We start from the raw sequence: 24,281 nt of genomic DNA, 5'->3' as shown, positions 1-24,281 counted from the left end.
CAACATGCGAATCACTCGCTCACCACGCAGCTGTACGATAATGCTCGTGCGTGGGCCCGCATTGCTGAGTCGGTAGAGCGTTAGGTTTTCAACCAAAGGGTCCTGGGTTCAAGTCCCCGTCTGGGCGAAAATTAATACACTTTCGTAACGGCTAATGGAAACCCTACAGGAAAGAGTGAGGCCACGCCGCTTTCTGCCATCAGATTGCTTCTAAAGATGGCGGTTTCACTTGTCGGGAGTCGCTTCTGCCACCGGCAGTCGTGGCCGAGTGGTTAAGGCGTCTGACTTGAAATCAGATTCCCTCTGGGAGCGTAGGTTCGAGTCCTGCCGACTGCGAAAATTTTCTCTCTCTCAAAAGATGGACGTTCAGGTGCATCCTAGCAGTTGCGTCACTACTAAACACATGGGTCACCAGTTATTTGATCCAGGGCGCAGCGTTACAGTCGCGCCCAGAAGCCGCAGCTCATCTCCTCGTCTCACAGCCGCCCACCGGGTGTTAGTACAAGTGTCGCCTCACTGGGCAGTGCGGATGTGTCCTTTTTAGCTTGCAGACGATGACGTGTAGCAATTTACGAGCTAACGCAAGTCGAATGTTTTACCGTGTGTATCTGCTAGATACTGCCTCTCATACGGTGGAGAGGCTCACTCCTTCTTGTGTCTCGTTCTCTGCACACGAGTTGCCCCTGGCATCGACATAGCACGGGTTTTCTAGCGTCAGCGCGGCGTCACGTGAAGTCAGCGAAGTGAATATTACACGAGTCGAGTCGACATGTTTGCTTGTTACGATGATGGAAGCAGAAGAAATGTGTGTGGGACTTCACTGCATCGGCTGCTCGCCTTTCAGCGTCCCTGTGTCTTATCAGACGAAGGTGACTGTGAAATTGGCAACGAGGCAGAGCTGAACGAACACATGCAAACAGCAACGTTCAATGTCAGCCGAAATAGCTCAGTTGGGAGAGCGTTAGACTGAAGATCTAAAGGTCCCTGGTTCGATCCCGGGTTTCGGCAGGTATTCGTTTTGATGCGACGCCAATGGAATTGCTCTGCGTTGGTGATAATGCAACTACAGCTGACAACAAAAATGACTCTCTGCTGTAGCAGTTCTGGTTGTCTAGTGCATGCCATAAGACGAACTCACTAGAAAACTAACTCCCTTTGAAGCAAAAGAATCAAAAAAGCCCTACCGACTGCGTTCCTTTTTCTGTGTCAGGTGGTGAAGAACGTCTTCAACGGAACCGTGAAATGAGCGAAAACGTGGGAAACATTGCATTCGAAATGCTTGCGAATTTTCCAATTGCCCAGTGAGTGTCGACAAAACACGTCAATTCTCTGCTCCAACGTATGAGACGTAACAACTGGTGCAATTTGTTGTTGCATCGTGTGCCAGCAGTCTTCGATAGTGTGTTACGAGCTTAGCGCGATAAGTTTGCAGACAGCATTTAGGCGACGTTTTATTAGTAACGGCCCCATGCAACGATTGCACAACAGTAAAGGACATGAGTCAATGTATAGTTGTGCATCGTGGGAGGTTTCACAGCGTCGTGCGAGCCCGGATAGCTCAGTCGGTAGAGCATTAGGCTTTTAACCTAAGGGTCCAGGGTTCAAGTCCCTGTCCGGGCGGAAATTTTAAAACTTTGGTAGCGATTCGTCTGGTAGCGGTGGAAACGCTACGGAAAATAATGCAGCTACGCCGTTTTCTGACACCACAGTGCTTCAAACGGTAGCATTTGCATGTGTCGGGACAACGCCGCGCTACCGGCAGTCGTGGCCGAGTGGTTAAGGCGTCTGACTCGAAATCAGATTCCCTCTGGGAGCGTAGGTTCGAATCCTACCGGCTGCGTGCGATTTTGCGTAAAGAGAGGAGCAAAAATTTTCGCACACATGTGACATGCGTGGGCGAATGCGGGTGCAAACCAGTGACGCCATTCTCAACAAGACGAAAGTTTCCGTTTAAGACTACTGAGTTTCGCGACGACCGCTGCTTACTGTGGCCATCGGTTCACCTCGCACTGACGCTGGGACTGCAGAAAGCCGTCGCTGAGATCGTGAGTACACAGATGTGCTCGAAAGTGTTGGACAGAGCGAACATTCAATTCTTTTTAAGAATCGCAATTGAATCATTCGAGTGCGGCGAAGGCAGTGGTGCAGCGTTTCTTTTCTTAAGATCTCGCAGCTGCTTGGAGGTATGTCCATCGTTTTAAGACGACAGAAAACTAGCGTCAGCGGTGCGTCAGTGGGAAGTCGGTGAAGTCGCCATTGGAGCCATAAGCCAGTAATTACAACATGCGAATCACTCGCTCACCACGCAGCTGTACGATAATGCTCGTGCGTGGGCCCGCATAGCTGAGTCGGTAGAGCGTTAGGTTTTCAACCAAAGGGTCCTGGGTTCAAGTCCCCGTCTGGGCGAAAATTAATACACTTTCGTAACGGCTAATGGAAACCCTACAGGAAAGAGTGAGGCCACGCCGCTTTCTGCCATCAGATTGCTTCTAAAGATGGCGGTTTCACTTGTCGGGAGTCGCTTCTGCCACCGGCAGTCGTGGCCGAGTGGTTAAGGCGTCTGACTTGAAATCAGATTCCCTCTGGGAGCGTAGGTTCGAGTCCTGCCGACTGCGAAAATTTTCTCTCTCTCAAAAGATGGACGTTCAGGTGCATCCTAGCAGTTGCGTCACTACTAAACACATGGGTCACCAGTTATTTGATCCAGGGCGCAGCGTTACAGTCGCGCCCAGAAGCCGCAGCTCATCTCCTCGTCTCACAGCCGCCCACCGGGTGTTAGTACAAGTGTCGCCTCACTGGGCAGTGCGGATGTGTCCTTTTTAGCTTGCAGACGATGACGTGTAGCAATTTACGAGCTAACGCAAGTCGAATGTTTTACCGTGTGTATCTGCTAGATACTGCCTCTCATACGGTGGAGAGGCTCACTCCTTCTTGTGTCTCGTTCTCTGCACACGAGTTGCCCCTGGCATCGACATAGCACGGGTTTTCTAGCGTCAGCGCGGCGTCACGTGAAGTCAGCGAAGTGAATATTACACGAGTCGAGTCGACATGTTTGCTTGTTACGATGATGGAAGCAGAAGAAATGTGTGTGGGACTTCACTGCATCGGCTGCTCGCCTTTCAGCGTCCCTGTGTCTTATCAGACGAAGGTGACTGTGAAATTGGCAACGAGGCAGAGCTGAACGAACACATGCAAACAGCAACGTTCAATGTCAGCCGAAATAGCTCAGTTGGGAGAGCGTTAGACTGAAGATCTAAAGGTCCCTGGTTCGATCCCGGGTTTCGGCAGGTCTTCGTTTTGATGCGACGCCAATGGAATTGCTCTGCGTTGGTGATAATGCAACTACAGCTGACAACAAAAATGACTCTCTGCTGTAGCAGTTCTGGTTGTCTAGTGCATGCCATAAGACGAACTCACTAGAAAACTAACTCCCTTTGAAGCAAAAGAATCAAAAAAGCCCTACCGACTGCGTTCCTTTTTCTGTGTCAGGTGGTGAAGAACGTCTTCAACGGAACCGTGAAATGAGCGAAAACGTGGGAAACATTGCATTCGAAATGCTTGCGAATTTTCCAATTGCCCAGTGAGTGTCGACAAAACACGTCAATTCTCTGCTCCAACGTATGAGACGTAACAACTGGTGCAATTTGTTGTTGCATCGTGTGCCAGCAGTCTTCGATAGTGTGTTACGAGCTTAGCGCGATAAGTTTGCAGACAGCATTTAGGCGACGTTTTATTAGTAACGGCCCCATGCAACGATTGCACAACAGTAAAGGACATGAGTCAATGTATAGTTGTGCATCGTGGGAGGTTTCACAGCGTCGTGCGAGCCCGGATAGCTCAGTCGGTAGAGCATTAGGCTTTTAACCTAAGGGTCCAGGGTTCAAGTCCCTGTCCGGGCGGAAATTTTAAAACTTTGGTAGCGATTCGTCTGGTAGCGGTGGAAACGCTACGGAAAATAATGCAGCTACGCCGTTTTCTGACACCACAGTGCTTCAAACGGTAGCATTTGCATGTGTCGGGACAACGCCGCGCTACCGGCAGTCGTGGCCGAGTGGTTAAGGCGTCTGACTCGAAATCAGATTCCCTCTGGGAGCGTAGGTTCGAATCCTACCGGCTGCGTGCGATTTTGCGTAAAGAGAGGAGCAAAAATTTTCGCACACATGTGACATGCGTGGGCGAATGCGGGTGCAAACCAGTGACGCCATTCTCAACAAGACGAAAGTTTCCGTTTAAGACTACTGAGTTTCGCGACGACCGCTGCTTACTGTGGCCATCGGTTCACCTCGCACTGACGCTGGGACTGCAGAAAGCCGTCGCTGAGATCGTGAGTACACAGATGTGCTCGAAAGTGTTGGACAGAGCGAACATTCAATTCTTTTTAAGAATCGCAATTGAATCATTCGAGTGCGGCGAAGGCAGTGGTGCAGCGTTTCTTTTCTTAAGATCTCGCAGCTGCTTGGAGGTATGTCCATCGTTTTAAGACGACAGAAAACTAGCGTCAGCGGTGCGTCAGTGGGAAGTCGGTGAAGTCGCCATTGGAGCCATAAGCCAGTAATTACAACATGCGAATCACTCGCTCACCACGCAGCTGTACGATAATGCTCGTGCGTGGGCCCGCATAGCTGAGTCGGTAGAGCGTTAGGTTTTCAACCAAAGGGTCCTGGGTTCAAGTCCCCGTCTGGGCGAAAATTAATACACTTTCGTAACGGCTAATGGAAACCCTACAGGAAAGAGTGAGGCCACGCCGCTTTCTGCCATCAGATTGCTTCTAAAGATGGCGGTTTCACTTGTCGGGAGTCGCTTCTGCCACCGGCAGTCGTGGCCGAGTGGTTAAGGCGTCTGACTTGAAATCAGATTCCCTCTGGGAGCGTAGGTTCGAGTCCTGCCGACTGCGAAAATTTTCTCTCTCTCAAAAGATGGACGTTCAGGTGCATCCTAGCAGTTGCGTCACTACTAAACACATGGGTCACCAGTTATTTGATCCAGGGCGCAGCGTTACAGTCGCGCCCAGAAGCCGCAGCTCATCTCCTCGTCTCACAGCCGCCCACCGGGTGTTAGTACAAGTGTCGCCTCACTGGGCAGTGCGGATGTGTCCTTTTTAGCTTGCAGACGATGACGTGTAGCAATTTACGAGCTAACGCAAGTCGAATGTTTTACCGTGTGTATCTGCTAGATACTGCCTCTCATACGGTGGAGAGGCTCACTCCTTCTTGTGTCTCGTTCTCTGCACACGAGTTGCCCCTGGCATCGACATAGCACGGGTTTTCTAGCGTCAGCGCGGCGTCACGTGAAGTCAGCGAAGTGAATATTACACGAGTCGAGTCGACATGTTTGCTTGTTACGATGATGGAAGCAGAAGAAATGTGTGTGGGACTTCACTGCATCGGCTGCTCGCCTTTCAGCGTCCCTGTGTCTTATCAGACGAAGGTGACTGTGAAATTGGCAACGAGGCAGAGCTGAACGAACACATGCAAACAGCAACGTTCAATGTCAGCCGAAATAGCTCAGTTGGGAGAGCGTGAGACTGAAGATCTAAAGGTCCCTGGTTCGATCCCGGGTTTCGGCAGGTATTCGTTTTGATGCGACGCCAATGGAATTGCTCTGCGTTGGTGATAATGCAACTACAGCTGACAACAAAAATGACTCTCTGCTGTAGCAGTTCTGGTTGTCTAGTGCATGCCATAAGACGAACTCACTAGAAAACTAACTCCCTTTGAAGCAAAAGAATCAAAAAAGCCCTACCGACTGCGTTCCTTTTTCTGTGTCAGGTGGTGAAGAACGTCTTCAACGGAACCGTGAAATGAGCGAAAACGTGGGAAACATTGCATTCGAAATGCTTGCGAATTTTCCAATTGCCCAGTGAGTGTCGACAAAACACGTCAATTCTCTGCTCCAACGTATGAGACGTAACAACTGGTGCAATTTGTTGTTGCATCGTGTGCCAGCAGTCTTCGATAGTGTGTTACGAGCTTAGCGCGATAAGTTTGCAGACAGCATTTAGGCGACGTTTTATTAGTAACGGCCCCATGCAACGATTGCACAACAGTAAAGGACATGAGTCAATGTATAGTTGTGCATCGTGGGAGGTTTCACAGCGTCGTGCGAGCCCGGATAGCTCAGTCGGTAGAGCATTAGGCTTTTAACCTAAGGGTCCAGGGTTCAAGTCCCTGTCCGGGCGGAAATTTTAAAACTTTGGTAGCGATTCGTCTGGTAGCGGTGGAAACGCTACGGAAAATAATGCAGCTACGCCGTTTTCTGACACCACAGTGCTTCAAACGGTAGCATTTGCATGTGTCGGGACAACGCCGCGCTACCGGCAGTCGTGGCCGAGTGGTTAAGGCGTCTGACTCGAAATCAGATTCCCTCTGGGAGCGTAGGTTCGAATCCTACCGGCTGCGTGCGATTTTGCGTAAAGAGAGGAGCAAAAATTTTCGCACACATGTGACATGCGTGGGCGAATGCGGGTGCAAACCAGTGACGCCATTCTCAACAAGACGAAAGTTTCCGTTTAAGACTACTGAGTTTCGCGACGACCGCTGCTTACTGTGGCCATCGGTTCACCTCGCACTGACGCTGGGACTGCAGAAAGCCGTCGCTGAGATCGTGAGTACACAGATGTGCTCGAAAGTGTTGGACAGAGCGAACATTCAATTCTTTTTAAGAATCGCAATTGAATCATTCGAGTGCGGCGAAGGCAGTGGTGCAGCGTTTCTTTTCTTAAGATCTCGCAGCTGCTTGGAGGTATGTCCATCGTTTTAAGACGACAGAAAACTAGCGTCAGCGGTGCGTCAGTGGGAAGTCGGTGAAGTCGCCATTGGAGCCATAAGCCAGTAATTACAACATGCGAATCACTCGCTCACCACGCAGCTGTACGATAATGCTCGTGCGTGGGCCCGCATAGCTGAGTCGGTAGAGCGTTAGGTTTTCAACCAAAGGGTCCTGGGTTCAAGTCCCCGTCTGGGCGAAAATTAATACACTTTCGTAACGGCTAATGGAAACCCTACAGGAAAGAGTGAGGCCACGCCGCTTTCTGCCATCAGATTGCTTCTAAAGATGGCGGTTTCACTTGTCGGGAGTCGCTTCTGCCACCGGCAGTCGTGGCCGAGTGGTTAAGGCGTCTGACTTGAAATCAGATTCCCTCTGGGAGCGTAGGTTCGAGTCCTGCCGACTGCGAAAATTTTCTCTCTCTCAAAAGATGGACGTTCAGGTGCATCCTAGCAGTTGCGTCACTACTAAACACATGGGTCACCAGTTATTTGATCCAGGGCGCAGCGTTACAGTCGCGCCCAGAAGCCGCAGCTCATCTCCTCGTCTCACAGCCGCCCACCGGGTGTTAGTACAAGTGTCGCCTCACTGGGCAGTGCGGATGTGTCCTTTTTAGCTTGCAGACGATGACGTGTAGCAATTTACGAGCTAACGCAAGTCGAATGTTTTACCGTGTGTATCTGCTAGATACTGCCTCTCATACGGTGGAGAGGCTCACTCCTTCTTGTGTCTCGTTCTCTGCACACGAGTTGCCCCTGGCATCGACATAGCACGGGTTTTCTAGCGTCAGCGCGGCGTCACGTGAAGTCAGCGAAGTGAATATTACACGAGTCGAGTCGACATGTTTGCTTGTTACGATGATGGAAGCAGAAGAAATGTGTGTGGGACTTCACTGCATCGGCTGCTCGCCTTTCAGCGTCCCTGTGTCTTATCAGACGAAGGTGACTGTGAAATTGGCAACGAGGCAGAGCTGAACGAACACATGCAAACAGCAACGTTCAATGTCAGCCGAAATAGCTCAGTTGGGAGAGCGTTAGACTGAAGATCTAAAGGTCCCTGGTTCGATCCCGGGTTTCGGCAGGTATTCGTTTTGATGCGACGCCAATGGAATTGCTCTGCGTTGGTGATAATGCAACTACAGCTGACAACAAAAATGACTCTCTGCTGTAGCAGTTCTGGTTGTCTAGTGCATGCCATAAGACGAACTCACTAGAAAACTAACTCCCTTTGAAGCAAAAGAATCAAAAAAGCCCTACCGACTGCGTTCCTTTTTCTGTGTCAGGTGGTGAAGAACGTCTTCAACGGAACCGTGAAATGAGCGAAAACGTGGGAAACATTGCATTCGAAATGCTTGCGAATTTTCCAATTGCCCAGTGAGTGTCGACAAAACACGTCAATTCTCTGCTCCAACGTATGAGACGTAACAACTGGTGCAATTTGTTGTTGCATCGTGTGCCAGCAGTCTTCGATAGTGTGTTACGAGCTTAGCGCGATAAGTTTGCAGACAGCATTTAGGCGACGTTTTATTAGTAACGGCCCCATGCAACGATTGCACAACAGTAAAGGACATGAGTCAATGTATAGTTGTGCATCGTGGGAGGTTTCACAGCGTCGTGCGAGCCCGGATAGCTCAGTCGGTAGAGCATTAGGCTTTTAACCTAAGGGTCCAGGGTTCAAGTCCCTGTCCGGGCGGAAATTTTAAAACTTTGGTAGCGATTCGTCTGGTAGCGGTGGAAACGCTACGGAAAATAATGCAGCTACGCCGTTTTCTGACACCACAGTGCTTCAAACGGTAGCATTTGCATGTGTCGGGACAACGCCGCGCTACCGGCAGTCGTGGCCGAGTGGTTAAGGCGTCTGACTCGAAATCAGATTCCCTCTGGGAGCGTAGGTTCGAATCCTACCGGCTGCGTGCGATTTTGCGTAAAGAGAGGAGCAAAAATTTTCGCACACATGTGACATGCGTGGGCGAATGCGGGTGCAAACCAGTGACGCCATTCTCAACAAGACGAAAGTTTCCGTTTAAGACTACTGAGTTTCGCGACGACCGCTGCTTACTGTGGCCATCGGTTCACCTCGCACTGACGCTGGGACTGCAGAAAGCCGTCGCTGAGATCGTGAGTACACAGATGTGCTCGAAAGTGTTGGACAGAGCGAACATTCAATTCTTTTTAAGAATCGCAATTGAATCATTCGAGTGCGGCGAAGGCAGTGGTGCAGCGTTTCTTTTCTTAAGATCTCGCAGCTGCTTGGAGGTATGTCCATCGTTTTAAGACGACAGAAAACTAGCGTCAGCGGTGCGTCAGTGGGAAGTCGGTGAAGTCGCCATTGGAGCCATAAGCCAGTAATTACAACATGCGAATCACTCGCTCACCACGCAGCTGTACGATAATGCTCGTGCGTGGGCCCGCATAGCTGAGTCGGTAGAGCGTTAGGTTTTCAACCAAAGGGTCCTGGGTTCAAGTCCCCGTCTGGGCGAAAATTAATACACTTTCGTAACGGCTAATGGAAACCCTACAGGAAAGAGTGAGGCCACGCCGCTTTCTGCCATCAGATTGCTTCTAAAGATGGCGGTTTCACTTGTCGGGAGTCGCTTCTGCCACCGGCAGTCGTGGCCGAGTGGTTAAGGCGTCTGACTTGAAATCAGATTCCCTCTGGGAGCGTAGGTTCGAGTCCTGCCGACTGCGAAAATTTTCTCTCTCTCAAAAGATGGACGTTCAGGTGCATCCTAGCAGTTGCGTCACTACTAAACACATGGGTCACCAGTTATTTGATCCAGGGCGCAGCGTTACAGTCGCGCCCAGAAGCCGCAGCTCATCTCCTCGTCTCACAGCCGCCCACCGGGTGTTAGTACAAGTGTCGCCTCACTGGGCAGTGCGGATGTGTCCTTTTTAGCTTGCAGACGATGACGTGTAGCAATTTACGAGCTAACGCAAGTCGAATGTTTTACCGTGTGTATCTGCTAGATACTGCCTCTCATACGGTGGAGAGGCTCACTCCTTCTTGTGTCTCGTTCTCTGCACACGAGTTGCCCCTGGCATCGACATAGCACGGGTTTTCTAGCGTCAGCGCGGCGTCACGTGAAGTCAGCGAAGTGAATATTACACGAGTCGAGTCGACATGTTTGCTTGTTACGATGATGGAAGCAGAAGAAATGTGTGTGGGACTTCACTGCATCGGCTGCTCGCCTTTCAGCGTCCCTGTGTCTTATCAGACGAAGGTGACTGTGAAATTGGCAACGAGGCAGAGCTGAACGAACACATGCAAACAGCAACGTTCAATGTCAGCCGAAATAGCTCAGTTGGGAGAGCGTTAGACTGAAGATCTAAAGGTCCCTGGTTCGATCCCGGGTTTCGGCAGGTATTCGTTTTGATGCGACGCCAATGGAATTGCTCTGCGTTGGTGATAATGCAACTACAGCTGACAACAAAAATGACTCTCTGCTGTAGCAGTTCTGGTTGTCTAGTGCATGCCATAAGACGAACTCACTAGAAAACTAACTCCCTTTGAAGCAAAAGAATCAAAAAAGCCCTACCGACTGCGTTCCTTTTTCTGTGTCAGGTGGTGAAGAACGTCTTCAACGGAACCGTGAAATGAGCGAAAACGTGGGAAACATTGCATTCGAAATGCTTGCGAATTTTCCAATTGCCCAGTGAGTGTCGACAAAACACGTCAATTCTCTGCTCCAACGTATGAGACGTAACAACTGGTGCAATTTGTTGTTGCATCGTGTGCCAGCAGTCTTCGATAGTGTGTTACGAGCTTAGCGCGATAAGTTTGCAGACAGCATTTAGGCGACGTTTTATTAGTAACGGCCCCATGCAACGATTGCACAACAGTAAAGGACATGAGTCAATGTATAGTTGTGCATCGTGGGAGGTTTCACAGCGTCGTGCGAGCCCGGATAGCTCAGTCGGTAGAGCATTAGGCTTTTAACCTAAGGGTCCAGGGTTCAAGTCCCTGTCCGGGCGGAAATTTTAAAACTTTGGTAGCGATTCGTCTGGTAGCGGTGGAAACGCTACGGAAAATAATGCAGCTACGCCGTTTTCTGACACCACAGTGCTTCAAACGGTAGCATTTGCATGTGTCGGGACAACGCCGCGCTACCGGCAGTCGTGGCCGAGTGGTTAAGGCGTCTGACTCGAAATCAGATTCCCTCTGGGAGCGTAGGTTCGAATCCTACCGGCTGCGTGCGATTTTGCGTAAAGAGAGGAGCAAAAATTTTCGCACACATGTGACATGCGTGGGCGAATGCGGGTGCAAACCAGTGACGCCATTCTCAACAAGACGAAAGTTTCCGTTTAAGACTACTGAGTTTCGCGACGACCGCTGCTTACTGTGGCCATCGGTTCACCTCGCACTGACGCTGGGACTGCAGAAAGCCGTCGCTGAGATCGTGAGTACACAGATGTGCTCGAAAGTGTTGGACAGAGCGAACATTCAATTCTTTTTAAGAATCGCAATTGAATCATTCGAGTGCGGCGAAGGCAGTGGTGCAGCGTTTCTTTTCTTAAGATCTCGCAGCTGCTTGGAGGTATGTCCATCGTTTTAAGACGACAGAAAACTAGCGTCAGCGGTGCGTCAGTGGGAAGTCGGTGAAGTCGCCATTGGAGCCATAAGCCAGTAATTACAACATGCGAATCACTCGCTCACCACGCAGCTGTACGATAATGCTCGTGCGTGGGCCCGCATAGCTGAGTCGGTAGAGCGTTAGGTTTTCAACCAAAGGGTCCTGGGTTCAAGTCCCCGTCTGGGCGAAAATTAATACACTTTCGTAACGGCTAATGGAAACCCTACAGGAAAGAGTGAGGCCACGCCGCTTTCTGCCATCAGATTGCTTCTAAAGATGGCGGTTTCACTTGTCGGGAGTCGCTTCTGCCACCGGCAGTCGTGGCCGAGTGGTTAAGGCGTCTGACTTGAAATCAGATTCCCTCTGGGAGCGTAGGTTCGAGTCCTGCCGACTGCGAAAATTTTCTCTCTCTCAAAAGATGGACGTTCAGGTGCATCCTAGCAGTTGCGTCACTACTAAACACATGGGTCACCAGTTATTTGATCCAGGGCGCAGCGTTACAGTCGCGCCCAGAAGCCGCAGCTCATCTCCTCGTCTCACAGCCGCCCACCGGGTGTTAGTACAAGTGTCGCCTCACTGGGCAGTGCGGATGTGTCCTTTTTAGCTTGCAGACGATGACGTGTAGCAATTTACGAGCTAACGCAAGTCGAATGTTTTACCGTGTGTATCTGCTAGATACTGCCTCTCATACGGTGGAGAGGCTCACTCCTTCTTGTGTCTCGTTCTCTGCACACGAGTTGCCCCTGGCATCGACATAGCACGGGTTTTCTAGCGTCAGCGCGGCGTCACGTGAAGTCAGCGAAGTGAATATTACACGAGTCGAGTCGACATGTTTGCTTGTTACGATGATGGAAGCAGAAGAAATGTGTGTGGGACTTCACTGCATCGGCTGCTCGCCTTTCAGCGTCCCTGTGTCTTATCAGACGAAGGTGACTGTGAAATTGGCAACGAGGCAGAGCTGAACGAACACATGCAAACAGCAACGTTCAATGTCAGCCGAAATAGCTCAGTTGGGAGAGCGTGAGACTGAAGATCTAAAGGTCCCTGGTTCGATCCCGGGTTTCGGCAGGTATTCGTTTTGATGCGACGCCAATGGAATTGCTCTGCGTTGGTGATAATGCAACTACAGCTGACAACAAAAATGACTCTCTGCTGTAGCAGTTCTGGTTGTCTAGTGCATGCCATAAGACGAACTCACTAGAAAACTAACTCCCTTTGAAGCAAAAGAATCAAAAAAGCCCTACCGACTGCGTTCCTTTTTCTGTGTCAGGTGGTGAAGAACGTCTTCAACGGAACCGTGAAATGAGCGAAAACGTGGGAAACATTGCATTCGAAATGCTTGCGAATTTTCCAATTGCCCAGTGAGTGTCGACAAAACACGTCAATTCTCTGCTCCAACGTATGAGACGTAACAACTGGTGCAATTTGTTGTTGCATCGTGTGCCAGCAGTCTTCGATAGTGTGTTACGAGCTTAGCGCGATAAGTTTGCAGACAGCATTTAGGCGACGTTTTATTAGTAACGGCCCCATGCAACGATTGCACAACAGTAAAGGACATGAGTCAATGTATAGTTGTGCATCGTGGGAGGTTTCACAGCGTCGTGCGAGCCCGGATAGCTCAGTCGGTAGAGCATTAGGCTTTTAACCTAAGGGTCCAGGGTTCAAGTCCCTGTCCGGGCGGAAATTTTAAAACTTTGGTAGCGATTCGTCTGGTAGCGGTGGAAACGCTACGGAAAATAATGCAGCTACGCCGTTTTCTGACACCACAGTGCTTCAAACGGTAGCATTTGCATGTGTCGGGACAACGCCGCGCTACCGGCAGTCGTGGCCGAGTGGTTAAGGCGTCTGACTCGAAATCAGATTCCCTCTGGGAGCGTAGGTTCGAATCCTACCGGCTGCGTGCGATTTTGCGTAAAGAGAGGAGCAAAAATTTTCGCACACATGTGACATGCGTGGGCGAATGCGGGTGCAAACCAGTGACGCCATTCTCAACAAGACGAAAGTTTCCGTTTAAGACTACTGAGTTTCGCGACGACCGCTGCTTACTGTGGCCATCGGTTCACCTCGCACTGACGCTGGGACTGCAGAAAGCCGTCGCTGAGATCGTGAGTACACAGATGTGCTCGAAAGTGTTGGACAGAGCGAACATTCAATTCTTTTTAAGAATCGCAATTGAATCATTCGAGTGCGGCGAAGGCAGTGGTGCAGCGTTTCTTTTCTTAAGATCTCGCAGCTGCTTGGAGGTATGTCCATCGTTTTAAGACGACAGAAAACTAGCGTCAGCGGTGCGTCAGTGGGAAGTCGGTGAAGTCGCCATTGGAGCCATAAGCCAGTAATTACAACATGCGAATCACTCGCTCACCACGCAGCTGTACGATAATGCTCGTGCGTGGGCCCGCATAGCTGAGTCGGTAGAGCGTTAGGTTTTCAACCAAAGGGTCCTGGGTTCAAGTCCCCGTCTGGGCGAAAATTAATACACTTTCGTAACGGCTAATGGAAACCCTACAGGAAAGAGTGAGGCCACGCCGCTTTCTGCCATCAGATTGCTTCTAAAGATGGCGGTTTCACTTGTCGGGAGTCGCTTCTGCCACCGGCAGTCGTGGCCGAGTGGTTAAGGCGTCTGACTTGAAATCAGATTCCCTCTGGGAGCGTAGGTTCGAGTCCTGCCGACTGCGAAAATTTTCTCTCTCTCAAAAGATGGACGTTCAGGTGCATCCTAGCAGTTGCGTCACTACTAAACACATGGGTCACCAGTTATTTGATCCAGGGCGCAGCGTTACAGTCGCGCCCAGAAGCCGCAGCTCATCTCCTCGTCTCACAGCCGCCCACCGGGTGTTAGTACAAGTGTCGCCTCACTGGGCAGTGCGGATGTGTCCTTTTTAGCTTGCAGACGATGACGTGTAGCAATTTACGAGCTAACGCAAGTCGAATGTTTTACCGTGTGTATCTGCTAGATACTGCCTCTCATACGGTGGAGAGGCTCACTCCTTCTTGTGTCTCGTTCTCTGCACACGAGTTGCCCCTGGCATCGACATAGCACGGGTTTTCTAGCGTCAGCGCGGCGTCACGTGAAGTCAGCGAAGTGAATATTACACGAGTCGAGTCGACATGTTTGCTTGTTACGATGATGGAAGCAGAAGAAATGTGTGTGGGACTTCACTGCATCGGCTGCTCGCCTTTCAGCGTCCCTGTGTCTTATCAGACGAAGGTGACTGTGAAATTGGCAACGAGGCAGAGCTGAACGAACACATGCAAACAGCAACGTTCAATGTCAGCCGAAATAGCTCAGTTGGGAGAGCGTTAGACTGAAGATCTAAAGGTCCCTGGTTCGATCCCGGGTTTCGGCAGGTATTCGTTTTGATGCGACGCCAATGGAATTGCTCTGCGTTGGTGATAATGCAACTACAGCTGACAACAAAAATGACTCTCTGCTGTAGCAGTTCTGGTTGTCTAGTGCATGCCATAAGACGAACTCACTAGAAAACTAACTCCCTTTGAAGCAAAAGAATCAAAAAAGCCCTACCGACTGCGTTCCTTTTTCTGTGTCAGGTGGTGAAGAACGTCTTCAACGGAACCGTGAAATGAGCGAAAACGTGGGAAACATTGCATTCGAAATGCTTGCGAATTTTCCAATTGCCCAGTGAGTGTCGACAAAACACGTCAATTCTCTGCTCCAACGTATGAGACGTAACAACTGGTGCAATTTGTTGTTGCATCGTGTGCCAGCAGTCTTCGATAGTGTGTTACGAGCTTAGCGCGATAAGTTTGCAGACAGCATTTAGGCGACGTTTTATTAGTAACGGCCCCATGCAACGATTGCACAACAGTAAAGGACATGAGTCAATGTATAGTTGTGCATCGTGGGAGGTTTCACAGCGTCGTGCGAGCCCGGATAGCTCAGTCGGTAGAGCATTAGGCTTTTAACCTAAGGGTCCAGGGTTCAAGTCCCTGTCCGGGCGGAAATTTTAAAACTTTGGTAGCGATTCGTCTGGTAGCGGTGGAAACGCTACGGAAAATAATGCAGCTACGCCGTTTTCTGACACCACAGTGCTTCAAACGGTAGCATTTGCATGTGTCGGGACAACGCCGCGCTACCGGCAGTCGTGGCCGAGTGGTTAAGGCGTCTGACTCGAAATCAGATTCCCTCTGGGAGCGTAGGTTCGAATCCTACCGGCTGCGTGCGATTTTGCGTAAAGAGAGGAGCAAAAATTTTCGCACACATGTGACATGCGTGGGCGAATGCGGGTGCAAACCAGTGACGCCATTCTCAACAAGACGAAAGTTTCCGTTTAAGACTACTGAGTTTCGCGACGACCGCTGCTTACTGTGGCCATCGGTTCACCTCGCACTGACGCTGGGACTGCAGAAAGCCGTCGCTGAGATCGTGAGTACACAGATGTGCTCGAAAGTGTTGGACAGAGCGAACATTCAATTCTTTTTAAGAATCGCAATTGAATCATTCGAGTGCGGCGAAGGCAGTGGTGCAGCGTTTCTTTTCTTAAGATCTCGCAGCTGCTTGGAGGTATGTCCATCGTTTTAAGACGACAGAAAACTAGCGTCAGCGGTGCGTCAGTGGGAAGTCGGTGAAGTCGCCATTGGAGCCATAAGCCAGTAATTACAACATGCGAATCACTCGCTCACCACGCAGCTGTACGATAATGCTCGTGCGTGGGCCCGCATAGCTGAGTCGGTAGAGCGTTAGGTTTTCAACCAAAGGGTCCTGGGTTCAAGTCCCCGTCTGGGCGAAAATTAATACACTTTCGTAACGGCTAATGGAAACCCTACAGGAAAGAGTGAGGCCACGCCGCTTTCTGCCATCAGATTGCTTCTAAAGATGGCGGTTTCACTTGTCGGGAGTCGCTTCTGCCACCGGCAGTCGTGGCCGAGTGGTTAAGGCGTCTGACTTGAAATCAGATTCCCTCTGGGAGCGTAGGTTCGAGTCCTGCCGACTGCGAAAATTTTCTCTCTCTCAAAAGATGGACGTTCAGGTGCATCCTAGCAGTTGCGTCACTACTAAACACATGGGTCACCAGTTATTTGATCCAGGGCGCAGCGTTACAGTCGCGCCCAGAAGCCGCAGCTCATCTCCTCGTCTCACAGCCGCCCACCGGGTGTTAGTACAAGTGTCGCCTCACTGGGCAGTGCGGATGTGTCCTTTTTAGCTTGCAGACGATGACGTGTAGCAATTTACGAGCTAACGCAAGTCGAATGTTTTACCGTGTGTATCTGCTAGATACTGCCTCTCATACGGTGGAGAGGCTCACTCCTTCTTGTGTCTCGTTCTCTGCACACGAGTTGCCCCTGGCATCGACATAGCACGGGTTTTCTAGCGTCAGCGCGGCGTCACGTGAAGTCAGCGAAGTGAATATTACACGAGTCGAGTCGACATGTTTGCTTGTTACGATGATGGAAGCAGAAGAAATGTGTGTGGGACTTCACTGCATCGGCTGCTCGCCTTTCAGCGTCCCTGTGTCTTATCAGACGAAGGTGACTGTGAAATTGGCAACGAGGCAGAGCTGAACGAACACATGCAAACAGCAACGTTCAATGTCAGCCGAAATAGCTCAGTTGGGAGAGCGTTAGACTGAAGATCTAAAGGTCCCTGGTTCGATCCCGGGTTTCGGCAGGTATTCGTTTTGATGCGACGCCAATGGAATTGCTCTGCGTTGGTGATAATGCAACTACAGCTGACAACAAAAATGACTCTCTGCTGTAGCAGTTCTGGTTGTCTAGTGCATGCCATAAGACGAACTCACTAGAAAACTAACTCCCTTTGAAGCAAAAGAATCAAAAAAGCCCTACCGACTGCGTTCCTTTTTCTGTGTCAGGTGGTGAAGAACGTCTTCAACGGAACCGTGAAATGAGCGAAAACGTGGGAAACATTGCATTCGAAATGCTTGCGAATTTTCCAATTGCCCAGTGAGTGTCGACAAAACACGTCAATTCTCTGCTCCAACGTATGAGACGTAACAACTGGTGCAATTTGTTGTTGCATCGTGTGCCAGCAGTCTTCGATAGTGTGTTACGAGCTTAGCGCGATAAGTTTGCAGACAGCATTTAGGCGACGTTTTATTAGTAACGGCCCCATGCAACGATTGCACAACAGTAAAGGACATGAGTCAATGTATAGTTGTGCATCGTGGGAGGTTTCACAGCGTCGTGCGAGCCCGGATAGCTCAGTCGGTAGAGCATTAGGCTTTTAACCTAAGGGTCCAGGGTTCAAGTCCCTGTCCGGGCGGAAATTTTAAAACTTTGGTAGCGATTCGTCTGGTAGCGGTGGAAACGCTACGGAAAATAATGCAGCTACGCCGTTTTCTGACACCACAGTGCTTCAAACGGTAGCATTTGCATGTGTCGGGACAACGCCGCGCTACCGGCAGTCGTGGCCGAGTGGTTAAGGCGTCTGACTCGAAATCAGATTCCCTCTGGGAGCGTAGGTTCGAATCCTACCGGCTGCGTGCGATTTTGCGTAAAGAGAGGAGCAAAAATTTTCGCACACATGTGACATGCGTGGGCGAATGCGGGTGCAAACCAGTGACGCCATTCTCAACAAGACGAAAGTTTCCGTTTAAGACTACTGAGTTTCGCGACGACCGCTGCTTACTGTGGCCATCGGTTCACCTCGCACTGACGCTGGGACTGCAGAAAGCCGTCGCTGAGATCGTGAGTACACAGATGTGCTCGAAAGTGTTGGACAGAGCGAACATTCAATTCTTTTTAAGAATCGCAATTGAATCATTCGAGTGCGGCGAAGGCAGTGGTGCAGCGTTTCTTTTCTTAAGATCTCGCAGCTGCTTGGAGGTATGTCCATCGTTTTAAGACGACAGAAAACTAGCGTCAGCGGTGCGTCAGTGGGAAGTCGGTGAAGTCGCCATTGGAGCCATAAGCCAGTAATTACAACATGCGAATCACTCGCTCACCACGCAGCTGTACGATAATGCTCGTGCGTGGGCCCGCATAGCTGAGTCGGTAGAGCGTTAGGTTTTCAACCAAAGGGTCCTGGGTTCAAGTCCCCGTCTGGGCGAAAATTAATACACTTTCGTAACGGCTAATGGAAACCCTACAGGAAAGAGTGAGGCCACGCCGCTTTCTGCCATCAGATTGCTTCTAAAGATGGCGGTTTCACTTGTCGGGAGTCGCTTCTGCCACCGGCAGTCGTGGCCGAGTGGTTAAGGCGTCTGACTTGAAATCAGATTCCCTCTGGGAGCGTAGGTTCGAGTCCTGCCGACTGCGAAAATTTTCTCTCTCTCAAAAGATGGACGTTCAGGTGCATCCTAGCAGTTGCGTCACTACTAAACACATGGGTCACCAGTTATTTGATCCAGGGCGCAGCGTTACAGTCGCGCCCAGAAGCCGCAGCTCATCTCCTCGTCTCACAGCCGCCCACCGGGTGTTAGTACAAGTGTCGCCTCACTGGGCAGTGCGGATGTGTCCTTTTTAGCTTGCAGACGATGACGTGTAGCAATTTACGAGCTAACGCAAGTCGAATGTTTTACCGTGTGTATCTGCTAGATACTGCCTCTCATACGGTGGAGAGGCTCACTCCTTCTTGTGTCTCGTTCTCTGCACACGAGTTGCCCCTGGCATCGACATAGCACGGGTTTTCTAGCGTCAGCGCGGCGTCACGTGAAGTCAGCGAAGTGAATATTACACGAGTCGAGTCGACATGTTTGCTTGTTACGATGATGGAAGCAGAAGAAATGTGTGTGGGACTTCACTGCATCGGCTGCTCGCCTTTCAGCGTCCCTGTGTCTTATCAGACGAAGGTGACTGTGAAATTGGCAACGAGGCAGAGCTGAACGAACACATGCAAACAGCAACGTTCAATGTCAGCCGAAATAGCTCAGTTGGGAGAGCGTTAGACTGAAGATCTAAAGGTCCCTGGTTCGATCCCGGGTTTCGGCAGGTATTCGTTTTGATGCGACGCCAATGGAATTGCTCTGCGTTGGTGATAATGCAACTACAGCTGACAACAAAAATGACTCTCTGCTGTAGCAGTTCTGGTTGTCTAGTGCATGCCATAAGACGAACTCACTAGAAAACTAACTCCCTTTGAAGCAAAAGAATCAAAAAAGCCCTACCGACTGCGTTCCTTTTTCTGTGTCAGGTGGTGAAGAACGTCTTCAACGGAACCGTGAAATGAGCGAAAACGTGGGAAACATTGCATTCGAAATGCTTGCGAATTTTCCAATTGCCCAGTGAGTGTCGACAAAACACGTCAATTCTCTGCTCCAACGTATGAGACGTAACAACTGGTGCAATTTGTTGTTGCATCGTGTGCCAGCAGTCTTCGATAGTGTGTTACGAGCTTAGCGCGATAAGTTTGCAGACAGCATTTAGGCGACGTTTTATTAGTAACGGCCCCATGCAACGATTGCACAACAGTAAAGGACATGAGTCAATGTATAGTTGTGCATCGTGGGAGGTTTCACAGCGTCGTGCGAGCCCGGATAGCTCAGTCGGTAGAGCATTAGGCTTTTAACCTAAGGGTCCAGGGTTCAAGTCCCTGTCCGGGCGGAAATTTTAAAACTTTGGTAGCGATTCGTCTGGTAGCGGTGGAAACGCTACGGAAAATAATGCAGCTACGCCGTTTTCTGACACCACAGTGCTTCAAACGGTAGCATTTGCATGTGTCGGGACAACGCCGCGCTACCGGCAGTCGTGGCCGAGTGGTTAAGGCGTCTGACTCGAAATCAGATTCCCTCTGGGAGCGTAGGTTCGAATCCTACCGGCTGCGTGCGATTTTGCGTAAAGAGAGGAGCAAAAATTTTCGCACACATGTGACATGCGTGGGCGAATGCGGGTGCAAACCAGTGACGCCATTCTCAACAAGACGAAAGTTTCCGTTTAAGACTACTGAGTTTCGCGACGACCGCTGCTTACTGTGGCCATCGGTTCACCTCGCACTGACGCTGGGACTGCAGAAAGCCGTCGCTGAGATCGTGAGTACACAGATGTGCTCGAAAGTGTTGGACAGAGCGAACATTCAATTCTTTTTAAGAATCGCAATTGAATCATTCGAGTGCGGCGAAGGCAGTGGTGCAGCGTTTCTTTTCTTAAGATCTCGCAGCTGCTTGGAGGTATGTCCATCGTTTTAAGACGACAGAAAACTAGCGTCAGCGGTGCGTCAGTGGGAAGTCGGTGAAGTCGCCATTGGAGCCATAAGCCAGTAATTACAACATGCGAATCACTCGCTCACCACGCAGCTGTACGATAATGCTCGTGCGTGGGCCCGCATAGCTGAGTCGGTAGAGCGTTAGGTTTTCAACCAAAGGGTCCTGGGTTCAAGTCCCCGTCTGGGCGAAAATTAATACACTTTCGTAACGGCTAATGGAAACCCTACAGGAAAGAGTGAGGCCACGCCGCTTTCTGCCATCAGATTGCTTCTAAAGATGGCGGTTTCACTTGTCGGGAGTCGCTTCTGCCACCGGCAGTCGTGGCCGAGTGGTTAAGGCGTCTGACTTGAAATCAGATTCCCTCTGGGAGCGTAGGTTCGAGTCCTGCCGACTGCGAAAATTTTCTCTCTCTCAAAAGATGGACGTTCAGGTGCATCCTAGCAGTTGCGTCACTACTAAACACATGGGTCACCAGTTATTTGATCCAGGGCGCAGCGTTACAGTCGCGCCCAGAAGCCGCAGCTCATCTCCTCGTCTCACAGCCGCCCACCGGGTGTTAGTACAAGTGTCGCCTCACTGGGCAGTGCGGATGTGTCCTTTTTAGCTTGCAGACGATGACGTGTAGCAATTTACGAGCTAACGCAAGTCGAATGTTTTACCGTGTGTATCTGCTAGATACTGCCTCTCATACGGTGGAGAGGCTCACTCCTTCTTGTGTCTCGTTCTCTGCACACGAGTTGCCCCTGGCATCGACATAGCACGGGTTTTCTAGCGTCAGCGCGGCGTCACGTGAAGTCAGCGAAGTGAATATTACACGAGTCGAGTCGACATGTTTGCTTGTTACGATGATGGAAGCAGAAGAAATGTGTGTGGGACTTCACTGCATCGGCTGCTCGCCTTTCAGCGTCCCTGTGTCTTATCAGACGAAGGTGACTGTGAAATTGGCAACGAGGCAGAGCTGAACGAACACATGCAAACAGCAACGTTCAATGTCAGCCGAAATAGCTCAGTTGGGAGAGCGTTAGACTGAAGATCTAAAGGTCCCTGGTTCGATCCCGGGTTTCGGCAGGTATTCGTTTTGATGCGACGCCAATGGAATTGCTCTGCGTTGGTGATAATGCAACTACAGCTGACAACAAAAATGACTCTCTGCTGTAGCAGTTCTGGTTGTCTAGTGCATGCCATAAGACGAACTCACTAGAAAACTAACTCCCTTTGAAGCAAAAGAATCAAAAAGCCCTACCGACTGCGTTCCTTTTTCTGTGTCAGGTGGTGAAGAACGTCTTCAACGGAACCGTGAAATGAGCGAAAACGTGGGAAACATTGCATTCGAAATGCTTGCGAATTTTCCAATTGCCCAGTGAGTGTCGACAAAACACGTCAATTCTCTGCTCCAACGTATGAGACGTAACAACTGGTGCAATTTGTTGTTGCATCGTGTGCCAGCAGTCTTCGATAGTGTGTTACGAGCTTAGCGCGATAAGTTTGCAGACAGCATTTAGGCGACGTTTTATTAGTAACGGCCCCATGCAACGATTGCACAACAGTAAAGGACATGAGTCAATGTATAGTTGTGCATCGTGGGAGGTTTCACAGCGTCGTGCGAGCCCGGATAGCTCAGTCGGTAGAGCATTAGGCTTTTAACCTAAGGGTCCAGGGTTCAAGTCCCTGTCCGGGCGGAAATTTTAAAACTTTGGTAGCGATTCGTCTGGTAGCGGTGGAAACGCTACGGAAAATAATGCAGCTACGCCGTTTTCTGACACCACAGTGCTTCAAACGGTAGCATTTGCATGTGTCGGGACAACGCCGCGCTACCGGCAGTCGTGGCCGAGTGGTTAAGGCGTCTGACTCGAAATCAGATTCCCTCTGGGAGCGTAGGTTCGAATCCTACCGGCTGCGTGCGATTTTGCGTAAAGAGAGGAGCAAAAATTTTCGCACACATGTGACATGCGTGGGCGAATGCGGGTGCAAACCAGTGACGCCATTCTCAACAAGACGAAAGTTTCCGTTTAAGACTACTGAGTTTCGCGACGACCGCTGCTTACTGTGGCCATCGGTTCACCTCGCACTGACGCTGGGACTGCAGAAAGCCGTCGCTGAGATCGTGAGTACACAGATGTGCTCGAAAGTGTTGGACAGAGCGAACATTCAATTCTTTTTAAGAATCGCAATTGAATCATTCGAGTGCGGCGAAGGCAGTGGTGCAGCGTTTCTTTTCTTAAGATCTCGCAGCTGCTTGGAGGTATGTCCATCGTTTTAAGACGACAGAAAACTAGCGTCAGCGGTGCGTCAGTGGGAAGTCGGTGAAGTCGCCATTGGAGCCATAAGCCAGTAATTACAACATGCGAATCACTCGCTCACCACGCAGCTGTACGATAATGCTCGTGCGTGGGCCCGCATAGCTGAGTCGGTAGAGCGTTAGGTTTTCAACCAAAGGGTCCTGGGTTCAAGTCCCCGTCTGGGCGAAAATTAATACACTTTCGTAACGGCTAATGGAAACCCTACAGGAAAGAGTGAGGCCACGCCGCTTTCTGCCATCAGATTGCTTCTAAAGATGGCGGTTTCACTTGTCGGGAGTCGCTTCTGCCACCGGCAGTCGTGGCCGAGTGGTTAAGGCGTCTGACTTGAAATCAGATTCCCTCTGGGAGCGTAGGTTCGAGTCCTGCCGACTGCGAAAATTTTCTCTCTCTCAAAAGATGGACGTTCAGGTGCATCCTAGCAGTTGCGTCACTACTAAACACATGGGTCACCAGTTATTTGATCCAGGGCGCAGCGTTACAGTCGCGCCCAGAAGCCGCAGCTCATCTCCTCGTCTCACAGCCGCCCACCGGGTGTTAGTACAAGTGTCGCCTCACTGGGCAGTGCGGATGTGTCCTTTTTAGCTTGCAGACGATGACGTGTAGCAATTTACGAGCTAACGCAAGTCGAATGTTTTTACCGTGTGTATCTGCTAGATACTGCCTCTCATACGGTGGAGAGGCTCACTCCTTCTTGTGTCTCGTTCTCTGCACACGAGTTGCCCCTGGCATCGACATAGCACGGGTTTTCTAGCGTCAGCGCGGCGTCACGTGAAGTCAGCGAAGTGAATATTACACGAGTCGAGTCGACATGTTTGCTTGTTACGATGATGGAAGCAGAAGAAATGTGTGTGGGACTTCACTGCATCGGCTGCTCGCCTTTCAGCGTCCCTGTGTCTTATCAGACGAAGGTGACTGTGAAATTGGCAACGAGGCAGAGCTGAACGAACACATGCAAACAGCAACGTTCAATGTCAGCCGAAATAGCTCAGTTGGGAGAGCGTGAGACTGAAGATCTAAAGGTCCCTGGTTCGATCCCGGGTTTCGGCAGGTATTCGTTTTGATGCGACGCCAATGGAATTGCTCTGCGTTGGTGATAATGCAACTACAGCTGACAACAAAAATGACTCTCTGCTGTAGCAGTTCTGGTTGTCTAGTGCATGCCATAAGACGAACTCACTAGAAAACTAACTCCCTTTGAAGCAAAAGAATCAAAAAAGCCCTACCGACTGCGTTCCTTTTTCTGTGTCAGGTGGTGAAGAACGTCTTCAACGGAACCGTGAAATGAGCGAAAACGTGGGAAACATTGCATTCGAAATGCTTGCGAATTTTCCAATTGCCCAGTGAGTGTCGACAAAACACGTCAATTCTCTGCTCCAACGTATGAGACGTAACAACTGGTGCAATTTGTTGTTGCATCGTGTGCCAGCAGTCTTCGATAGTGTGTTACGAGCTTAGCGCGATAAGTTTGCAGACAGCATTTAGGCGACGTTTTATTAGTAACGGCCCCATGCAACGATTGCACAACAGTAA

At 50.3% G+C, this 24,281-nt stretch overlaps 42 non-coding genes across 42 annotated transcripts; all 42 read left to right on the top strand.

Annotated features, from left to right (window-relative positions):
* Nucleotides 1-254: 254 nt before the first annotated feature.
* Nucleotides 255-336, top strand: Trnas-uga. Its single transcript has one exon. It is a non-coding gene; the product is annotated as a tRNA-Ser (tRNA).
* Nucleotides 337-935: 599 nt separating this feature from the next.
* Trnaf-gaa lies at nt 936-1,008 on the top strand. Its single transcript has one exon. It is a non-coding gene; the product is annotated as a tRNA-Phe (tRNA).
* A 539-nt stretch (nt 1,009-1,547) lies between these two features.
* Nucleotides 1,548-1,620, top strand: Trnak-uuu. Its single transcript has one exon. It is a non-coding gene; the product is annotated as a tRNA-Lys (tRNA).
* A 138-nt stretch (nt 1,621-1,758) lies between these two features.
* Nucleotides 1,759-1,840, top strand: Trnas-cga. Its single transcript has one exon. It is a non-coding gene; the product is annotated as a tRNA-Ser (tRNA).
* Nucleotides 1,841-2,533: 693 nt separating this feature from the next.
* Trnas-uga lies at nt 2,534-2,615 on the top strand. Its single transcript has one exon. It is a non-coding gene; the product is annotated as a tRNA-Ser (tRNA).
* Nucleotides 2,616-3,214: 599 nt separating this feature from the next.
* Trnaf-gaa lies at nt 3,215-3,287 on the top strand. The gene has a single exon. It is a non-coding gene; the product is annotated as a tRNA-Phe (tRNA).
* Nucleotides 3,288-3,826: 539 nt separating this feature from the next.
* Nucleotides 3,827-3,899, top strand: Trnak-uuu. The gene has a single exon. It is a non-coding gene; the product is annotated as a tRNA-Lys (tRNA).
* Nucleotides 3,900-4,037: 138 nt separating this feature from the next.
* On the top strand, nt 4,038-4,119 carry Trnas-cga. The gene has a single exon. It is a non-coding gene; the product is annotated as a tRNA-Ser (tRNA).
* Nucleotides 4,120-4,812: 693 nt separating this feature from the next.
* Trnas-uga lies at nt 4,813-4,894 on the top strand. Its single transcript has one exon. It is a non-coding gene; the product is annotated as a tRNA-Ser (tRNA).
* Nucleotides 4,895-5,493: 599 nt separating this feature from the next.
* On the top strand, nt 5,494-5,566 carry Trnaf-gaa. Its single transcript has one exon. It is a non-coding gene; the product is annotated as a tRNA-Phe (tRNA).
* Nucleotides 5,567-6,105: 539 nt separating this feature from the next.
* Trnak-uuu lies at nt 6,106-6,178 on the top strand. The gene has a single exon. It is a non-coding gene; the product is annotated as a tRNA-Lys (tRNA).
* Nucleotides 6,179-6,316: 138 nt separating this feature from the next.
* Nucleotides 6,317-6,398, top strand: Trnas-cga. Its single transcript has one exon. It is a non-coding gene; the product is annotated as a tRNA-Ser (tRNA).
* A 693-nt stretch (nt 6,399-7,091) lies between these two features.
* Trnas-uga lies at nt 7,092-7,173 on the top strand. Its single transcript has one exon. It is a non-coding gene; the product is annotated as a tRNA-Ser (tRNA).
* A 599-nt stretch (nt 7,174-7,772) lies between these two features.
* Trnaf-gaa lies at nt 7,773-7,845 on the top strand. The gene has a single exon. It is a non-coding gene; the product is annotated as a tRNA-Phe (tRNA).
* A 539-nt stretch (nt 7,846-8,384) lies between these two features.
* Trnak-uuu lies at nt 8,385-8,457 on the top strand. The gene has a single exon. It is a non-coding gene; the product is annotated as a tRNA-Lys (tRNA).
* A 138-nt stretch (nt 8,458-8,595) lies between these two features.
* Nucleotides 8,596-8,677, top strand: Trnas-cga. Its single transcript has one exon. It is a non-coding gene; the product is annotated as a tRNA-Ser (tRNA).
* Nucleotides 8,678-9,370: 693 nt separating this feature from the next.
* Nucleotides 9,371-9,452, top strand: Trnas-uga. The gene has a single exon. It is a non-coding gene; the product is annotated as a tRNA-Ser (tRNA).
* A 599-nt stretch (nt 9,453-10,051) lies between these two features.
* Trnaf-gaa lies at nt 10,052-10,124 on the top strand. The gene has a single exon. It is a non-coding gene; the product is annotated as a tRNA-Phe (tRNA).
* Nucleotides 10,125-10,663: 539 nt separating this feature from the next.
* Trnak-uuu lies at nt 10,664-10,736 on the top strand. Its single transcript has one exon. It is a non-coding gene; the product is annotated as a tRNA-Lys (tRNA).
* A 138-nt stretch (nt 10,737-10,874) lies between these two features.
* Nucleotides 10,875-10,956, top strand: Trnas-cga. The gene has a single exon. It is a non-coding gene; the product is annotated as a tRNA-Ser (tRNA).
* Nucleotides 10,957-11,649: 693 nt separating this feature from the next.
* On the top strand, nt 11,650-11,731 carry Trnas-uga. Its single transcript has one exon. It is a non-coding gene; the product is annotated as a tRNA-Ser (tRNA).
* A 599-nt stretch (nt 11,732-12,330) lies between these two features.
* Nucleotides 12,331-12,403, top strand: Trnaf-gaa. Its single transcript has one exon. It is a non-coding gene; the product is annotated as a tRNA-Phe (tRNA).
* A 539-nt stretch (nt 12,404-12,942) lies between these two features.
* Nucleotides 12,943-13,015, top strand: Trnak-uuu. Its single transcript has one exon. It is a non-coding gene; the product is annotated as a tRNA-Lys (tRNA).
* Nucleotides 13,016-13,153: 138 nt separating this feature from the next.
* Nucleotides 13,154-13,235, top strand: Trnas-cga. Its single transcript has one exon. It is a non-coding gene; the product is annotated as a tRNA-Ser (tRNA).
* A 693-nt stretch (nt 13,236-13,928) lies between these two features.
* Nucleotides 13,929-14,010, top strand: Trnas-uga. The gene has a single exon. It is a non-coding gene; the product is annotated as a tRNA-Ser (tRNA).
* A 599-nt stretch (nt 14,011-14,609) lies between these two features.
* Trnaf-gaa lies at nt 14,610-14,682 on the top strand. The gene has a single exon. It is a non-coding gene; the product is annotated as a tRNA-Phe (tRNA).
* A 539-nt stretch (nt 14,683-15,221) lies between these two features.
* Nucleotides 15,222-15,294, top strand: Trnak-uuu. Its single transcript has one exon. It is a non-coding gene; the product is annotated as a tRNA-Lys (tRNA).
* A 138-nt stretch (nt 15,295-15,432) lies between these two features.
* Nucleotides 15,433-15,514, top strand: Trnas-cga. Its single transcript has one exon. It is a non-coding gene; the product is annotated as a tRNA-Ser (tRNA).
* Nucleotides 15,515-16,207: 693 nt separating this feature from the next.
* On the top strand, nt 16,208-16,289 carry Trnas-uga. The gene has a single exon. It is a non-coding gene; the product is annotated as a tRNA-Ser (tRNA).
* A 599-nt stretch (nt 16,290-16,888) lies between these two features.
* On the top strand, nt 16,889-16,961 carry Trnaf-gaa. The gene has a single exon. It is a non-coding gene; the product is annotated as a tRNA-Phe (tRNA).
* A 539-nt stretch (nt 16,962-17,500) lies between these two features.
* Trnak-uuu lies at nt 17,501-17,573 on the top strand. Its single transcript has one exon. It is a non-coding gene; the product is annotated as a tRNA-Lys (tRNA).
* A 138-nt stretch (nt 17,574-17,711) lies between these two features.
* Nucleotides 17,712-17,793, top strand: Trnas-cga. Its single transcript has one exon. It is a non-coding gene; the product is annotated as a tRNA-Ser (tRNA).
* Nucleotides 17,794-18,486: 693 nt separating this feature from the next.
* Trnas-uga lies at nt 18,487-18,568 on the top strand. Its single transcript has one exon. It is a non-coding gene; the product is annotated as a tRNA-Ser (tRNA).
* Nucleotides 18,569-19,167: 599 nt separating this feature from the next.
* On the top strand, nt 19,168-19,240 carry Trnaf-gaa. The gene has a single exon. It is a non-coding gene; the product is annotated as a tRNA-Phe (tRNA).
* A 539-nt stretch (nt 19,241-19,779) lies between these two features.
* Trnak-uuu lies at nt 19,780-19,852 on the top strand. The gene has a single exon. It is a non-coding gene; the product is annotated as a tRNA-Lys (tRNA).
* Nucleotides 19,853-19,990: 138 nt separating this feature from the next.
* Nucleotides 19,991-20,072, top strand: Trnas-cga. Its single transcript has one exon. It is a non-coding gene; the product is annotated as a tRNA-Ser (tRNA).
* Nucleotides 20,073-20,765: 693 nt separating this feature from the next.
* On the top strand, nt 20,766-20,847 carry Trnas-uga. Its single transcript has one exon. It is a non-coding gene; the product is annotated as a tRNA-Ser (tRNA).
* Nucleotides 20,848-21,446: 599 nt separating this feature from the next.
* Trnaf-gaa lies at nt 21,447-21,519 on the top strand. The gene has a single exon. It is a non-coding gene; the product is annotated as a tRNA-Phe (tRNA).
* Nucleotides 21,520-22,057: 538 nt separating this feature from the next.
* On the top strand, nt 22,058-22,130 carry Trnak-uuu. Its single transcript has one exon. It is a non-coding gene; the product is annotated as a tRNA-Lys (tRNA).
* Nucleotides 22,131-22,268: 138 nt separating this feature from the next.
* On the top strand, nt 22,269-22,350 carry Trnas-cga. Its single transcript has one exon. It is a non-coding gene; the product is annotated as a tRNA-Ser (tRNA).
* Nucleotides 22,351-23,043: 693 nt separating this feature from the next.
* Nucleotides 23,044-23,125, top strand: Trnas-uga. The gene has a single exon. It is a non-coding gene; the product is annotated as a tRNA-Ser (tRNA).
* A 600-nt stretch (nt 23,126-23,725) lies between these two features.
* Trnaf-gaa lies at nt 23,726-23,798 on the top strand. The gene has a single exon. It is a non-coding gene; the product is annotated as a tRNA-Phe (tRNA).
* Nucleotides 23,799-24,281: the final 483 nt, after the last annotated feature.

This window comes from Schistocerca piceifrons, unplaced genomic scaffold (genome assembly GCF_021461385.2).
Source record: "Schistocerca piceifrons isolate TAMUIC-IGC-003096 unplaced genomic scaffold, iqSchPice1.1 HiC_scaffold_1396, whole genome shotgun sequence".
Taxonomy (NCBI): domain Eukaryota; kingdom Metazoa; phylum Arthropoda; class Insecta; order Orthoptera; family Acrididae; genus Schistocerca; species Schistocerca piceifrons.
The sequence above is the reverse complement of the archived record's forward strand: the minus strand, read 5'-3'. Positions and strand labels throughout refer to the sequence as shown.